The sequence below is a fragment of the Triticum dicoccoides genome, chromosome 3A (genome assembly GCF_002162155.2).
Source record: "Triticum dicoccoides isolate Atlit2015 ecotype Zavitan chromosome 3A, WEW_v2.0, whole genome shotgun sequence".
In the NCBI taxonomy this organism is placed as follows: Eukaryota; Viridiplantae; Streptophyta; class Magnoliopsida; order Poales; family Poaceae; genus Triticum; species Triticum dicoccoides.
Window position 1 is genome coordinate 623,988,642 of NC_041384.1, and position 18,271 is coordinate 624,006,912.

Genomic DNA, 18,271 nt, shown 5'->3' on the forward strand with positions numbered 1-18,271 from the left:
CTAATCCCTTGCGGATATTGTTACTCTTGGGTGTTTGAGCATCCTAGACGGTTGAGGTCACCGTGGAGCCATAGTCCATTGTGGTGAAGCCTTGTGGTGTCGTTGGGAGCCTCCAATTGAGTTGTGGAGATTGCCCCAACCTTGTTTGTAAAGGTTCGGTCGCCGCCTCCAAGGGCACCAATAGTGGAATCACGGCATCTCACATTGTGTGAGGGCGTGAGGAGAATACGGTGGCCCTAGTGGCTTCTTGGGGAGCATTGTGCCTCCACACCGCTCCAATGGAGACGTACTTCCCCTCAAAGGGAAGGAACTTCGGTAACACATCCTCGTCTCCACCGTCTCCACTCTTGGTCATCTCGTGCCTTTACTTGTGCAAGCTTATTTGTGTCATATCTCTTACTTGCTTGTGTTCCTATGCTTGTTGCATCATATAGGTTGCTCACCTAGTTGCATATCTAGACAACCTACTTTGATGCAAAGTTTAAATTGTTAAAGAAAAGCTAAAAATTGTTAGTTGCCTATTCACCCCCCTCTAGTCAACCATATCGATCCTTTCAATTGGTATCAGAGCCTCGTCTCTTTATTAAGGACTTTACCGTCCGAATAGTATGGTTGATACCATAGACGGTGTGGAGGAACACTCCGGTGTGAATCCGATCTCGTCTACGGGCGATGGGGAAACCTCGGTCTCTCGTGAGGAGTTCAATATGGACTTGGAGACATTGAAGACCTCCATGACGACCGAGGTTGAAAGCATGTTTACTAAATTCCTTGAAGGGCTTAAACTATCCATCGCACCGATGAAAGTGGGTAATCCCATCGACAAGGTGACGGATGCTACCTCCGATAAGGGGGAAGCTAGTAGTGAAAAGGCTCCTTCTTCTAGTGGTAAGAATGGCACTAGTATCTTTGCTCATGTGGAACCACCACTTGTTTATGGTGGACCGGTTCCTTCCACTCATTTGAATCATGCCGGTCCTCCCCCTAAGATTGTGAAAAATGAGGACTTTGATTCTTGGGTTTACCGCTTTAAACGTCATTTAAATCATGTGAACACTAATCTTTGGAGAATCATTGAAGAAGGTTTCTATCCGCATGATCCAAGCAATTTCACTCCTCGAGAAGCCGCGGATAATCAATTCAATGAGAATGCTCTCTTCATCATTCAAGATGCAATCCCACCCGAAGATCTACCTCATCTTCGGCCCTTCGCCTTGGCCAAAGACGCATGGAGTTGTGTTGTCTCTCTCTACCGGGGAAGCACAAGCATTCAACGCTCCAACTATGAAGTGGTGCAAGATGAGGCCGATGAGTTTGCAATGAAAGAAGATGAAGAACCTCGTGAGCTTTATCGGAGAGTAATCAAACTCGTGGTCTCACTCCGAGATCACGGGAGCAAGGACATGGATGACAATTGGATCAAGCGCAAATTCCTCAAGGAAATGATGCCCTACCACAAGGCCATGTCCTCCGTCATTCGTCAAAGACCGGACTTCCACACTTTGACCTCAAGCGAAGTGTTGGATGAGTTTGTGGCCATGAATGTTTTGGACAAGACCGCCGACAATGCGGTGCTTCATTCTCAAAGGGCAAAGAAGCCCAACCTTGCATTGAAGGCCAAGATCTCCATTGAAGAAGAAGAGGAGGAAGAAGAGGAGAGCAACCCTGAAGATACAAAGTATGCATATCATGAACACATGGCACTCGGTTCAAGGAAATTTTGGAGCAAGAAAAACTCAAGGCCAAACTTTAACAAAAACAACTCAAGTGGCACGAAGAGCAAGCAACGTGTGAGGACTTGCTACAATTGTGGCAATGTGAGTCATTTTGTTGTGGAGTGCCTGTATGAGAAGAGGGAAGACAATGGTGGCAAGCTCATACGAAAGGACAAGGCCAAGTCCTTTCCCAACAAGAGCAACTTCACCAAGAAGACTCCTCCCAAGGCATTGGTGGTACAAGAAGAGTACAGTGAGGATGATGACGATGATGAAGATGGTGAGTTGGCTGCCATGGACTCAGTTACCATTGCGATGACTCCACAGGTGTCTCTCTTCGACTCACCCAATGAGAGCATCACCGCCAAGTGCCTCATGGCTAAAGCCACCAACAAGGTAACCCCCAACATCAAAACTACCATCATTAATCATCCTTCTTCGACGGATAGCATTGATGAACATGAGGGAGCTAATGTGGAGGCAAATGAGTTTGAGGCCTTTATGGGCAAACTTAAGGGTAAATCCAAGAAGCACTTTGTTGCTCTCTTTGAGCAACTTGGTGAAGCCAATGACATGATCCAGGCTCACAAAGATACCATCACTAAGATGGAAGGGCATAGTCGTGACTATGCCGATGAGATTTCAGATCTTTCCAATGCTCTTGAGGAAGAGTGTGGTCTTCGTTTGGCTCTTGAGGAGTCACACAATGTTGATCATGCTAAGTTAAAGAAAGATTATGATCATGTTCTCATTGTTTCTCATGTGCTAAACTCCGAGAAGGCCGAACTTGAGGTTGATCTTGCTAGACTCAAAGAGGAGTTTGATCTACTTGACTAGGCTCACAAGGTCTTGAAGGGTGCTCATGCTAGCCTCAAAGAGTCTCATGATCAACTTCAAGTAAAGCTAACCAAGGAAAAAGCCACTTTTCCTCGTATGATGTTAATTGATAATGCAAATGCTACTAACCCGTGTTGTGAGCATGTGCATCTTTTTGAGGAGAATGCTAAGCTAAAGGGGCAACTTGAGAGAGGTCTTGCGACTTGCATACAAGGCAAGAAGAACCTCAATGACCTCTTGATCAACCAAAAGGGAGTTGTGGCCAAGGAAGGGGTTGGGTACGTGCTCGAGTCCAAGAAGAAGAAGAAGAATGACAAGACCAAACGACCTCCTCCTCTCATGCAAACGTTTGTGAAGGAGGGATAGAGTGCTTCCAAGGAGAAGAAGAACAATGCGAAGGGTGGCGCTGTCAAAAAGGGCAATGCCACTCCTCTCGTCAAAGCCGGCGACTTTAATCCTTCTTATATGTTATGCCGTGCTAGTGATGGGCATGTCTTTGCCAAATTCGTTGGTTCTCCTCATGAATACATTGAATGGTCTATTTGGCTTCCAAAGACCCTTGTTACTAACATCAAAGGACCCATTACTAAATGGGTACCTAAAACCAAGCATTGATCTCTTGTAGGTGTTTTCTTCCGGTGGGGGATCATGGTTGCTCGATAGCGGAGCTACAAATCATATGACCGGAAGCAAGGACTTGGTGGTGGACCTGCACAAGATTCCATCTATGCCCACCAATGTCGAGTGGGGTGACGCCTCATCTTCTAAGGTATTGGGACTTGGCAAGGTGGTCATCTCTCATGATCTCACGATCGAGAAGGTCATGCTTGTTGAGTCCCTTGCATACAATTTACTTTCCGTTTGTCAACTTGCAATCATGGGCTTTGCCACTTTCTTTGATATCGATACCATGGCCCTCTTGTGGAGCAAGACTCTTAAATTAGCCTTTGTTGGGCATGTCGAGAACGGTCTATATGTGATTAACTTTTCAGAGCGACCCACTAAGACCGCGACATGCCTAATGGCTAAAGTTAATGTGGGATGGCTTTGGCATCACCGTCTAGCCCATGTCAATATGAGATCTTTGCAAAGTCTTCTCAAGGGGGACCATGTCCGTGGACTAACGAATGTTAGTTTTGCCGAAGATCGTGCTTGCAGTGCTTGTATCAAAGGAAAGCTACATGAGAAGGCTCACCCTCCCACGACTATCATTTACTCAAAGAGGCCTTTGGAGCTCCTTCACTTGGATCTCTTTGGGCCTCCATCCTTCGATAGTCTTGGGGGTAGGAAGTATTGCTTGGTGATTGTGGATGACTACTCAAGATATACTTGGGTGTATTTCTTCAAGAGGAAGAGCGAGACCCAAAAAATCGTCATTGACTTTGCAAATGAAGCACAACGTCAACACAATGCAAAGATCTTGACAATAAGAAGTGACAACGGCACCGAGTTCAAGAACTACACCTTGGATGAGTTTCTTAGTGATGAGGGGATCAAGCATCAATATTCCGCACCTTACACCCCTCAACAAAACAATGTTGCGGAGAGGAAGAACCAGACATTGATGGATGCGGCAAGGACCATGATGGCGGAGTTCAAGTCTCCGTACAACTTTTGGGCCGAAGCCATCAACACCGCGTGTCATGCATCCAATCGGCTCTACCTCCGCAAGGGCTTGAACAAGACTCCATATGAGATACTCACCGGTAACAAGCCCAACCTCAAGTACTTTCGGGTGTTCGGGTGTAAGTGTTTCATTCTCAAGAAAGGTGTTCGGTTGTCTAAATTTGAGGCTAGAGCTTATGAGGGCATATTTGTTGGTTATGCTACAAACTCTCATGCTTACTGTGTCCTCAATAAATCCACGGGACTTATTGAGGAGACGTGTAACATGGAGTTTGATGAGAATAACGACTCCCAAGTGGAGCAAAGTGACACTTGTGATGTAGGTGATGAAATTCCTCCTCAAGCCATAAGAAGAATGGGTGTTGGCTTTATACTACCCATTGAGGAACCCCTTGTGGCCGAAGGAGAAGGACAATGCTCCACTCAAGTGGAGCCATCACCAACCCAAGGCCCACATGCTTCCGAAGAACAACATGAAGGCCCTCATCCTCAAGAACATGACCATGGGCAAGATCATGCTCAAGACGGTGTTGACACATCAAGTGACACCCAAGGTCAAGTTCTCTCCTCCGAGCAAGTTCAAGAACAAGAACAAGCTCAAGACGAAGCTCAAGATGATCAAGTGACCACTCCTCGTCACACCCCCGAGGAGGAATTGGAGCGTCGTGCCGCCAAGGTTTCTTCCAAGCTCTCCACCAAGGATCATCTCATGATGAATGTGCTTGGAAGCTTAAGAAAGGGGGTAAGCACTCGTAGACAATTAGCAAACTATTGTGAGCATCACGCGTTTGTCTCTTGTGCCGAACCCCACAAGGTCTATGAGGCGCTCGAAGATCCGGATTGGCTCATCCTCAAGAACATGACCAAGGGCAAGATCATGCTCAAGATGGTGTTGACACATCAAGTGACGCCCAAGGTCAAGTTCTCTCCTCCGAGCAAGTTCAAGAACAAGAACAAGCTCAAGACGAAGCTCAAGATGATCAAGTGACCACTCCTCGTCACACCCCCGAGGAGGAATTGGAGCGTCGTGCCGCCAAGGTTGCTTCCAAGCTCTCCACCAAGGATCATCTCATGACGAATGTGCTTGGAAGCTTAAGAAAGGGGGTAAGCACTCGTAGACAATTAGCAAACTATTGTGAGCATCACGCGTTTGTCTCTTGTGCCGAACCCCACAAGGTCTATGAGGCGCTCGAAGATCCGGATTGGCTCAATGCCATGCATGAAGAACTCAACAACTTCGAGCGCAACAAAGTGTGGATATTGGTGCCAAGACCGACGGGGAACCACAATGTCATTGGAACCAAGTGGATATTTAAGAACAAGCAAGATGCCCATGGGATTATCATTCACAACAAGGCTCGTTTGGTAGCACAAGGCTACTCCCAAGTCGAGGGTATCGACTATGGTGAAACCTTTGCTCCCGTTGCTCGTCTTGAATCCATTCGCATGTTGATTGCATATGCTTCTCATCATAACTTTAAGTTACAACAAATGGATGTGAAGAGTGCTTTTCTTAATGGTCCAATTAATGAATTGGTTTATGTCAAGCAAGCCCCCGGGTTAGAGGATCCCTACTTTCCCGATCATGTGTATCAACTCGATAAGGCACTCTATGGCCTTAAACAAGCCCCACGTGCATGGTATGACCACCTTACCTAGTTGCTACAAGATCGTGGTTTTGAAGTTGGGCTAATCGACCCCACTCTTTTTACTAAGAAGGTCAAAGGGGAGTTGTTTGTGTGCCAATTATATGTTGATGATATTATCTTTGGTTCCCCTAACGAAGCTTACAATGAGGAATTTGCCGCTCTCATGACCTCAAAGTTCGAGATGTCTTCCATGGGAGAGTTGAAGTTCTTTCTAGGGTTCGAAGTGAAGCAAAGAAGAGAAGGAACCTTCATAAATCAAGCCAAATACACTCAAGACATGCTCAAGAGATTCAAGCTAAGTGATGTCAAGCCGGCTTCCACTCCAATGCCCACCAAGTGCCAACTTGACATAGATCCCAATGGTAAAGCGGTGGATCAAAAGGTATATCATTCCATGATAGGCTCCTTGCTCTACCTTTGTGCATCTAGACCGGATATCATGTTGAGTGTGGGAATTTGTGCATGGTTTCAAGACGCACCTAAGGAAAGTCACTATGTGGCGGTCAAATGAATCTTTCGATATTTGGCTCATACCCAAACTTTGGCTTATGGTACCCAAGAGGAGAAAACTTCAAGCTTGTAGGGTATTCGGATTCCGATTGGGCGGGAGACAAAGTGGATAGGAAGTCCACTTCCGGAGGGTGCCAATTCCTTGGTTGCTCTTTGGTAAGTTGGTCTTCCAAAAAGCAAAGTTGTGTGTCTCTCTCGTCCACCGAAGCAGAGTATGTGGCGGCCGGTAGTTGTTGTGCACAACTCTTATGGATGAGGCAAACTTTAAAGGATTACTGTGTCATTTGTGACAAAGTGCCTCTTTGGTGTGACAATGAAAGTGCCATCAAGATCTCTCTCAACCCGGTGCAACACTTCAAGACGAAGCATATTGAGATCCGGTATCACTTCATCTGGGATCACATTAGGCGAGGAGAGATCGAGCTCAACTATGTCAACACTCATGATAACCTTGCAGATATTTTCACGAAGCCCTTGGATGAAGCAAGATTTCGCGAGTTAAGGCATGAGCTAAATATCATTGATTCGAGCAATATTGCTTGAACCCTTGCACACCCCACCATACTCAACTTGTTGTCTTGTTTAGATGTAGGCATGGACATAGGGGGAGTGTTGTTCTCTCAATGAACTCTCCCTCCCCCCATTATGCATAAATTGATCAAGTCTTTCACATTAGCCATGTTTGATGGTACTTGTGCTTCAAAGATGAGTTTTAGTCATGAGCCCAAGGATAATTCTTCGCGGTGCCATACCAATTGACTCAAACATAGGTGGCTACGGCCACCGCCCTCTCTTTAGAGAGGTGGTGTCTCGTGGTTGTTTCGTTTTGTCGTTTGCCTTTCTGCCTTTGTGTGTAGCGTGGTCTTGTGGTGTCGTGTTGCCTCGGAGTGTTTGTGCAAAGACCTCTTTTTCGTGTGCTTGAAACGTGCATCTTCTTGAGCCCACGGTACTGCCGCGGCTTGCCGCAGTACTACCGCTTTGAGAGGCACGGTACTACCGTGCCAGAGCGCGGTACTACCGCTCGGCTGCGGTACTTCTGCCGAGCGATACTACCGCGATGAGGCACGGTACTACCGCACCATCGAGTGAGCGTGGGGGTTATGACTCGGGCAGGGGAGTTCCAACTCCCCATACCCATTCACTCGTCTCTTCCCCACGTCTCTCTCTCTCTTGCTCAAGAACGTCGCTGGAGGTCCTCGCCGGATCTCCGTCTTCGGCCACTCTCCTCGGATTCCGACCGGTGGGATCGTTCCCCACCACTTCCTCTTGCCATGGACCAAGGTTTTTCCCCAAATCCCTCTTTTTCTTGGTTGTTCTCTTGCTTCTAGGTTTTTGGGGAGATGCTTGTTGTTCTTGAGATTTTAGGCCAAATCTGTGCGAGAGTAGGATGTAGGAGAGTCGTGTTGCATAGGAATCATACTTGATATGTTGTCTTGTGGTAGATTTGTCCAACCGTAGTACCGCCGCAGTTTCATAGGCTTTTCTCAGATTTGAACTTGTTCGGATCTGACGCGGTGCGGTACTACCGTGTCTCATGTGCGGTACTACCGCCCATCAGGTGTGGTACTACCGCGCTAGCTCGTGCGGTACTACCGCCCATCAGACGCGGTACTACCGCGCTAGCTGTGGCACTAAGATCCTACTACCGCTCCTAGACCCGGTACTACCGTGACCTTACACGGTACTACCGCGACTAAGAGCGGTACTACTATCTTAGTACCGCAGCACTTGGCAGTACTACCGTAGGGGTCAAATCTCTCTCATGGCAATTATCTTGTGTGCTCTCTGCATGTTTTTTTGCTTTGTTGTGGTCTTTGCATTGATCCTTCTTGCTTGTCGTGTGTGTTTTGCGCTTTGTGTCTCAAGTGGTGGCTCTCGCCGTTCCAATCCCAGTCATGACACTGGCTCCAAGCGTCTGCGCAATCCCCAAGATGAAGCACCAGAGGGCTCTAATGCCCCCAAGCGCAATGTCAAGACCACTGCCAGCAAGCAAAAGGAACCTGCTAAGGGCATGGACGAGATTTCAGTCAATGAGTATGTCGAACGCCGGAAGATCAATCCCTATGTGAATCCTCGGGCTGTCCTCAGAGGCACCGAGTTGTTCTGGACCAAGCAACAGGCTCTCATCTATCTGGATGTGATCAAGAACAAGCAGAATACCTTCGTGGATGTCAAGTGGATAGACATGAATCACATGCGGAAGGACAAGTTTCGTGACTATTTTGGAGAGGCTCTGGACTTGGTGGAGCAGTTTGCTATTGATCCTGTGATCTCCTTTCACCTCGACTATGATCCTGAGCTTATCTGTCAGTTCTTTGCCTCTGTTTACTTTCATCCCGGGGATGAGCGGAGGATGACCTGGATGACCAACGGCCGTCAGCTGTCTGCTACATGGAAGGAGTTCATGGATCTGCTTCACATTCCCGATGACGGGCTTCACACACCCGTTGGTGTTCGCCCCCACGCCAACTCTGAGTCTGCTAACAAGAACCTGCTTCAGCCATTCCTTGTTGGGAAGGTGCTCCCCAATGGCAAGTCGACCTGGGTGCTGAACTCCTTTCTGGATATCATGCATCGCATCTTCCGCAACACTCTGTTCCCACGCATTGGCGACAAGGACAAGGTTCATTCTTATCTAGTGGACATGTTGCTCCTGTGTGCAGAGGCACGTTCATCTCAGACTTAGCCACTTGGTGTCTCACACATCATGTGGTGTGAGCTTCGGTTTGCGGTGTTCACTCGCAAGGTACCTATCTATGGACCGTACCTGTTTCTGTTGCTCTCCACAGCTTGGGAGAAGATGTACCCTGGTGATGAGTTCCTTGCTCCAGACTGGATTCGGCATGAGTCCATCAGTCTCCGCGTCAAGCCCAACTGGGCCAACACCACTACCCGTGCTGAGGCCTCTTCTGCTAGGAGGGCTGTTGGTGAGGAGGAGGCTGCTGCTGAGAATGTTGCTGAGGACCGTGCTGCTAGGTCTACCACACCTTCCTCTGAGCCGTCGTGGGCCAAGAAATTAAAGGACAAGATGAAGACTCTCTTCTGCAAGCAGGCAAAGGGACAATACAGGACTCACGTGGCAGACAAGGAGAGTCGCCGCCGTGACAAGAAGGTTATGAGGCTCTTTGGAGAGGATGTCTCTGGCGGTTCTCAGGACGTCATCACGCTAAAGGCTGCCTGGATGGCGAAGCAGGGGTACAAGTGGACCAGTTCAGAGGAGGACATCGAGGAGTCCGTCCCCGCCGCTGAGTTTGACGAGGAGCACGAGGAGCAATGGGATGACTTCTCTGCCTGAGCCACCCCGTGTGTGTAGGTGTCCTCTCTGCCTTTTTGGCGTCTCGATGCCAAAGGGGGAGAGAGTGTAGGGATTTGTGTTGTGTCATGCTTGGTGTGTTTGCTTTGTCGTTTGAACCTCGTTTGCCTTGTTTGCTTTTGTTTGGTTTGTGCCTTCGAGTCTTATCCTTCATATGGTGTAAAACATATGCACTCTACCTATCTTAGTTAACTTATGTTTGTGCTATATTGTCTAGTGTTAGCCTTCCTATTACTAGATATGCCTTGTCTCTATAATATAGGGGGAGCTTTGATCCTAGTATGTGTGCCGTGCAGTCCAAAGCACCCATCTAGTTGGCACACATCTAGGGGGAGCCCGTCTATATTCTAGAGAGGAGGGGTTTGCGGTTGCTAAATATTATTTCCCTTGGGCAAATCCCGTATTGTCATCAATCCACCAAAAAGGGGGAGATTGTAAGGGCATATTTATCCCTAAGGTGTTTTGGTGATTGATGACAACGCGTTTGCGGACTAATCGTGTGCCTTGAGTATCCCAGACATTTCATCGCTAGGCACAAGACGGTTAGGTGCCCCTCAAAGACTGTTGAAGATGGCGTCTTTTCTACGTTTCTTTTTGGTGGATTTGAGTCATAGGAAAGCTGTACTATTAAGAGGGGGTCCGCGTCGGAAAGGTTTGGGTGGAATCATCACGTACATGTCTCTTTCTAGTCCTCTCCTTTCCCTTGGAGCATCCTCCGCTTTCTCGCCTCCTTGTTTTTTGCTGCTGTGTTGGCTCGCGGTAGTACTGCTCCTAGGTGAGCGGTAGTACTGTAGGCACCAGCGGTAGTACCGTGCAGCGGCTCGGTAGTACCGCAGGTGCCCACGGTAGTACCGCTCCCCTGAAGCTGCACTACCGTTGCCCACCGGCTAGTACCGCCCCCTTGGGGTAGTAGGGGCGGATGTAATTTTTTTACATTCGCGCCTACCACGGTAGTACCGCTTTCGCTCCGCAGTAGTACCGTGCTATGTTGTCAGGCAGTAGTATCGCCCCTCGGCAGTAGTACCGTGTCGGGTTTTTGCTTCTTCCGTTTCTTTGCGGAAGTAGGCACGGATGTTTCCTTCCCCCTGGATAGGGGATTCCTGCTTGTGGTAGTACCGCAAGGCAGCGCGGTAGTACCGCTCTCGTGGAAGTACCGCCCTCAGTTCGGGTGCTTCAGGTCTGACCTTGCTGTTGCTGGTGTTGCGGCAGTACCGCGGGCCTGTACGGTTGTACCGCATGACCGTGCGGTAGTACCGCTTGGCAGCAAGCGGTAGTACCGCGCGGCCCTGCAGTAGTGCCGCTGGCCTAAAGCTGTAGTACCGCTGGCCGCGGGCTGGTTGGTGGATAACAGTTGGATCTTTGTCCCCCACTATATAAGGGGTCCCCTTCTTCCCCGTTGACTTATCTCTTCCAACCCTAAGCTCCATTGTTGCTCTAAGCTCCATTTTTGCCCGATCTCACTCCCTAGCCAATCAAACTTGTTGATTTGCTCGGGAGTGGTTGAGAAGGCCTCGATCCACACTTCCACCAAGAGAAATTTGATTCCCCCCACTAATCCCTTGCGGATCTTGTTACTCTTGGGTGTTTGAGCATCCTAAACGGTTGAGGTCACCGCGGAGCCATAGTCCATTGTGGTGAAGCCTCGTGGTGTCGTTGGGAGCCTCCAATTGAGTTGTGGAGATTGCCCCAACCTTGTTTGTAAAGGTTCAGTCGCCGCCTCCAAGGGCACCAATAGTGGAATCACGGCATCTCACATTGTGTGAGGGCATGAGGAGAATACGGTGGCCCTAGTGGCTTCTTGGGGACCATTGTGCCTCCACACCGCTCCAACGGAGACATACTTCCCCTCAAAAGGAAGGAACTTTGGTAACACATCCTCGTCTCCACCGTCTCCACTCTTGGTCATCTCGTGCCTTTACTTGCGCAAGCATATTTGTGTCATATCTCTTGCTTGCTTGTGTTCCTATCCTTGTTGCATCATATAGGTTGCTCACCTAGTTGCATATCTAGACAACCTACTTTGATGCAAAGTTTAAATTGTTAAAGAAAAGCTAAAAACTGTTAGTTGCCTATTCAACCCCCCCCTCTAGTCAACCATATCGATCCTTTCAGTGTTCTTCTAGTTCCTATGAAAATAAAGATGAAGATCTAAAAGTTATTGGTGTGTCCCCTATTAAATCTTTGTTTTGCAATATGAATCTTGATAATGATGGGACTGAATATGATCCACCTTTACCTAGAAGGCGTTCCAATAATTCGGAATTTGTTGATCTTGATGCTAAAATTGATAAAAGTGGGATTGAAGAAATTAAAACCCTAGATGTTGCTAAACCCGCTATTATGGATTTCAAGGAATTTAACTATGAAAATTGCTCTTTGATTGATTGTATTTCCTTGTTAAAATCCATGCTAAATTCTCCTCATGCTTATAGTCAAAATAAAGAGTTTACTAAACATATCGTTGATGCCTTGATGCAATCTTATGAAGAAAAACTTGAATTGGAAGTTTCTATCCCTAAAAAACTTTATGATGAGTGGGAACCAACTATTAAAATTAAAATTAAAGATCATGAATGTTATGCTTTATGTGATTTGGGTGCTAGTGTTTCCACGATTCCAAAGACTTTGTGTGATTTGTTAGGTTTCCGTGATTTCGATGATTGCTCTCTAAACTTGCACCTTGCGGATTCCACTATTAAGAAACCAATGGGAAGAATCAATGATGTTCTTATTGTTGCAAATAGGAATTATGTGCCCGTAGATTTTATTGTTCTTGACATAGATTGCAATCCTTCATGTCCTATTATTCTTGGTAGAGCTTTCCTTAGAACGATTGGTGCAATTATTGATATGAAGGAAGGAAATATTAGATTCAAATTTACGTTAAGGAAAGGCATGGAACACTTTCCTAGAAAGAAAATTAAATTACCTTATGAATCTATTATGAGAGCCACTTATGGATTGCCTACCAAACATGGCAATACCTAGATCTATCCTTGCTTGTTATGCCTAGCTAGGGGCGTTACTTGTTGGGAGGCAACCTAATTTTATTTTTATTCCTTGCTTTTTGCTCCTGTTTAGTAATAAATAATTTATCTAGACTCTGATTTGGTTGTGTTTTTTGTGTTTAATCAGTGTTTATGCCAAGTAGAACCGTTGGGAAGATTTGGGGAAAGTCTTGTTACACTTGCTGTAAAAAACAGAAACTTTAGCGCTCACGAGAACTGCTTCCATTTTTATTTGGAGAGTGCTATTTAGTTAATTATTTTTGCATATGGTTAATAGATAAATTCCTCACGTCTATAAATTTATTTTAGAATTTTTGGGTTCCAGATCTTGCGCTAGCTACAGATTACTACAGACTGTTCTGTTTTTGACAGATTCTGTTTTTCGTGTGTTGTTTGCTTATTTTGATGAATCTATGGCTAGTAAAATAGTTTATAAACCATATAGAAGTTGGAATACAGTAGGTATAACACCAATATAAATAAATAATTAGTTCATTACAGTACCTTGAAGTGGTCTTTTATTTTCTTTCGCTAACGGAGCTCACGAGATTTTCTACTTTGAGTTTTGTGTTGTGAAGTTTTCAAGTTTTGGGTAAAGATTTGATGGATTATGGAACAAGGAGTGGAAAGAGCCTAAGCTTGGGGATGCCCATGGCACCCCCAAGATAATATAAGGACACCTAAAATCCAAAGCTTGGGGATGCCCCGGAAGGCATCCCCTCTTTCGTTTACTTCTATCGGTAACTTTACTTGGAGCTATATTTTTATTCACCACATGATATGTGTTTTGCTTGGAGCATCTTGTATGATTTGAGTCTTTATTTGTTAGTTTACCACAATCATCCTTGCTGTACACACCTTTTGAGAGAGCCATACATGATTTGGAATTTGTTAGAATACTCTATGTGCTTCACTTATATCTTTTGAGTTATGTAGTTTTGCTCTAGTACTTCACTTATATCTTTTAGTGCACGGTGGTGGATTTGTTTCATAGAAACTATTGATCTCTCATGCTTCACTTAGATTTTTGAGAGTCTTAAATAGCATGGCAATTTGCTTAAAATCCTAATATGCTTGGTATACAAGATTAATAATAAAACTTTCTTATGAGTGTGTTGAATACTATGAGAAGTTTGATGCTTGATAATTGTTTTGAGATATGAAGATGGTGATATTAAAGTTGTGCTAGTTGAGTAGTTGTGAATTTGAGAAATACTTGTGTTAAGGTTTGTGATTCCCGTAGCATGCACGTATGGTGAACTGTTATGTGACGAAGTCGGAGCATGATTTATTTATTGATTGTCTTCCTTATGAGTGGCGGTCGGGACGAGCGATGGTCTTTTCCTACCAATCTATCCCCCTAGGAGCATGCGCGTAATACTTTGCTTTGATGACTTGTAGATTTTTGCAATAAGTATATGAGTTCTTTATGACTAATGTTGAGTCCATGGATTATACACACTCTCACCCTTCCACCTTTGCTAGCCTCTCTAATACCGCGCACCTTTCGCCGGTATCATACACCCACCATATACCTTCCTCAAAACAGCCACCATACCTATCTATTATGGCATTTCCATAGCCATTCCGAGATATATTGCTATGCAACTTTCCACCGTTCCGTTTATTATGACACACTCCATCATTGTCATATTGCTTAGCATGATCATGTAGTTGACATCGTATTTGTGGCAAAGCCACCATTCATAATTCTTTCATACGTGTCACTCATGCATCATTGCATATCCCGGTACACCGCCGGAGGCATTCATATAGAGTCATATCTTGTTCTAAGTATCGAGTAGTAATTATTGAGTTGTAAGAAAAATAAAAGTGTGATGATCATCATTATTAGAGCATTGTCCCAGTGAGAAAAGGATGATGGAACTATGATTCCCCCACAGGTCGGGATGAGACTCCGGATGAAAAAAAAATAAAAAAAGAGAAAGAAAAGAGGCCATAAAAAAGAGAAAAGGCCCAAATAAAAAAATGAGAGAAAAAGAGAGAAGGGACAATGTTACTATCCTTTTACCACACTTGTGCTTCAAAGTAGCACCATGATATTCATAGTAGAAAGTCTCTCATGTTATCACTAGTGGGAATTTTTAATTATAGAACTTGGCTTGTATATTCCAATGATGGGCTTCCTCAAAATGCCCTAGGTCTTCATGAGCAAGCAAGTTGGATGCACACCCACTTAGTTTCTTTTTGAGCTTTCATATACTTATAGCTCTAGTGCATCCGTTGCATGGCAATCCCTACTCACTCACATTGATATCTATTGATGGGCATCTCCATAGCCCGTTGATACGCCTAGTTGATGTGAGACTATCTTCTCCTCTTTTTGTCTTCTCCACAACCACCATTCTATTCCACCTATAGTGTTATATCCATGGCTCACGCTCATGTATTGCGTGAAAATTGAAAAAGTTTTGAGAATGTCAGAAGTATGAAACAATTGCTTGGCTTGTCATCGGGGTTGTGCATTATTTAAATATTTTATGTGGTGAAGATGGAGCATAGCCAGACTATATGATTTTGTAGGGATAACTTTATTTGGCCGTGTTATTTTGAGAAGACATAATTGCTTTGTTAGTATACTTGAAGTATTATTATTTTTATGTCAATATTAAACTTTTATCTTGAATCTTTCATATCTGAATATTCATACCACAATTAAGAAGAATTACATTAAAATTATGCCAGGTAGCACTCCGCATCAAAATTTTCGTTTTTATCATTTACCTACTCGAGGATGAGCAGGAATTAAGCTTGGGGATGCTTGATATGTCTCGAACGTATCTATAATTTTTGATTGCTCCATGCTATATTATCTACTGTTTTGGACATTATTGGGCTTTATTATCCACTTTTATATTATTTTTGGGACTAACCTATTAACCGGAGGCCCAACCCAGAATTGCTGTTTTTTGCATGTTTTAGGGTTTCAAAGAAAAGGAATATCAAACGGAGTCCAAACGGAATGAAACCTTCGGGAACGTGATTTTCTCAAAAAACAAGACCTGGGAGACTTGGACCCTACGTCAAGACACAAAAGAGGAGGCCACGAGGTAGGGGGGCGCGCCCACCCCCACCAAGCGTGCCCTCCACCCTCGTGGGCCCCCTGTTGCTCCACCGACGTACTCCTTCCTCCTATATATACCTACGTACCGCCAAACGATCAGATACAAAGCCAAAAACCTAATTCCACCGCCGCAACTTTCTGTATCCATGAGATCCCATCTTGAAGCCTATTCCGGAGCTCCACTGGAGGGGGCATCGATCATGGAGGGCTTCTACATCAACACCATAGCCCTTCCGATGAAGTGTGAGTAGTTTACTTCAGACCTACGGGTCCATAGTTAGTACCTAGATGGCTTCTTCTCTCTTTTTGGATCTCAATACAATGTTCTCCCCTTCTCTTGTGGAGATCTATTCGATGTAATCTTATTTTCGCGGTGTGTTTGTTGAGACCGATGAATTGTGGGTTTATGATCAAGTCTATCTATGAATAATAATTGAATCTTCTCTGAATTCTTTTATGTATGATTGGTTATCTTTGCAAGTCTCTTCGAATTATCAGTTTGGTTTGGCCTACTAGATTGATCTTTCTTGCAATGGGAGAAGTGCTTAGCTTTGGGTTCAATCTAGCAGTGTCCTTTCCCAGTGACAGTAGGGGTAGCAAGGCACGTATTATATTGTTGCCATCGAGGATAACAAGATGGGGTTTTCTTCTTATTGCATGAGTCTATCCCTCTACATCATGTCATCTTGCTTAAGGTGTTACTCTGTTTTTAACTTAATACTCTAGATGCATGCTGGATAGCGGTCGATGAGTGGAGTAATAGTAGTAGATGCAGGCAGGAGTCGGTCTACTTGTCTCAGACGTGATGCCTATATACATGATCATACCTCGATATTCTCATAACTATGCTCAATTCTGTCAATTGCTCAACAGTAATTTGGTCACCCACTGTAGAATACTTATGCTTTCGAGAGAAGCCACTAGTGAAACCTATGGCCCCCGGGTCTATCTTTATCATATTGATCTCCTACTACTTAGTTATTTCCTTGCTTTTTTACTTTACCTTTATTTTACTTTGCATCTTTATCACAAAAATACCAAAAATATTATCTTATCATATCTATCAGATCTCACTCTCGTAAGTGGTAGTGTAGGGATTGACAACCCCTATTCGCGTTGGTTACGAGGATTTATTTGTATTGTGCAGGTACGAGGGACTCGCGCGTAGCCTCCTACTAGATTGATACCTTGGTTCTCAAAAACTGAGGGAAATACTTACGCTACTTTGCTGCATCATCCCTTCCTCTTTAGGGAAAACCAACGCAGTGCTCAAGAGGTAGCAGGCCTATTGGGCCATAAGAGGGGAGCACACCAGCTCACAAGGGGCTAGCGCGCCCCCCATGGCAGCCGCCCTAGTGGGGAAACGAAAGGGGGGATTCAGCGTCCCCTTCCTTCCTCTCCCCCTTTCCTCCCCCCTCCGGCAAATATGGTAGGGGGCGGCCAAGGGCAGGAGCCCAAGTAGGATTCAGACCTACTTGGGGCGCCCATTGGCCTCTCCCATCTCCCTCCCACCTATATATATATGGGAGGGCGCCTAGCACAAAAACAACAATCCCTTAGCCATGTGCGGCGCCCCCTCCACCGTTTACATCATCGGTCATATTTTCATAGAGCTTAGGCGAAGCCCTGCGGAGATAGCTTCACCATCACCGTCACCACACCTTGTGTTGCCGGAACTCATCCACTACCTCGCCGTCTTTCCGGATCAAGAAGGCGGAGGACGTCACCGAGCTGAACGTGTGTTGAACGCGGAGGTGTCGTACGTTCGGTGCTCGGTCGGTTAGAACGCAAAGAAATTCGACTACATCAACCGCGTTGTCAAACGCTTCCGCTTACGGTCTACGAGGGTACGTAGACACACTCTCCCCTCTCGTTGCTATGCATCTGCTTGATAGATCTTGCGTGTGCGTGAATTGTTTTTGTTTTCCATGCAACGTTTCCCAACATCCATTTGGTTTCTTGGACGCAAAGGATATCAACACTTCTCCTCATCGCTACATCAACTAGCTCCTGAAGCTTACCTGTCAGAGAGCCTATGTTCCAGTAACGTAAACGAATCCTCCTAGGCTCGGCTAGCTTCCTTACCCTTCGCACTCTTCGAGTCAAATGCGAAGACCCTTGCTCATTTTCCACTACATCCGGCCGCCGATGTAGCACGCCACTAAGGATGCGACGACCCGATCCTCGCTCACTTGACACCGTATCCAAATCAAGATATGATGTTCCACCAAGGGTGGCGGCCCGGCCCTTGCCCATGTGACACCACACCTGGGTTCCCGATGTGGCGCGTCGCTTAGAGGGTTATACCCAAACGAAAATCTTTTGGGTTTCATCTTCATAAGAGTGGCTGGCTTTTTACGTTGGCTCGCCAAGCCTATCACAACCCTCCTCCTTTACCAGGGCTTGGGACCGGCTATGTTGAGACAACATAGGCGGAGTTAAAATTTGAAGTACGAACAATTTTTAAAATCCGAGAATTGAAAACATGAACATTATTTTTAAAAATCACAAACCTTTCTTAAACTCCT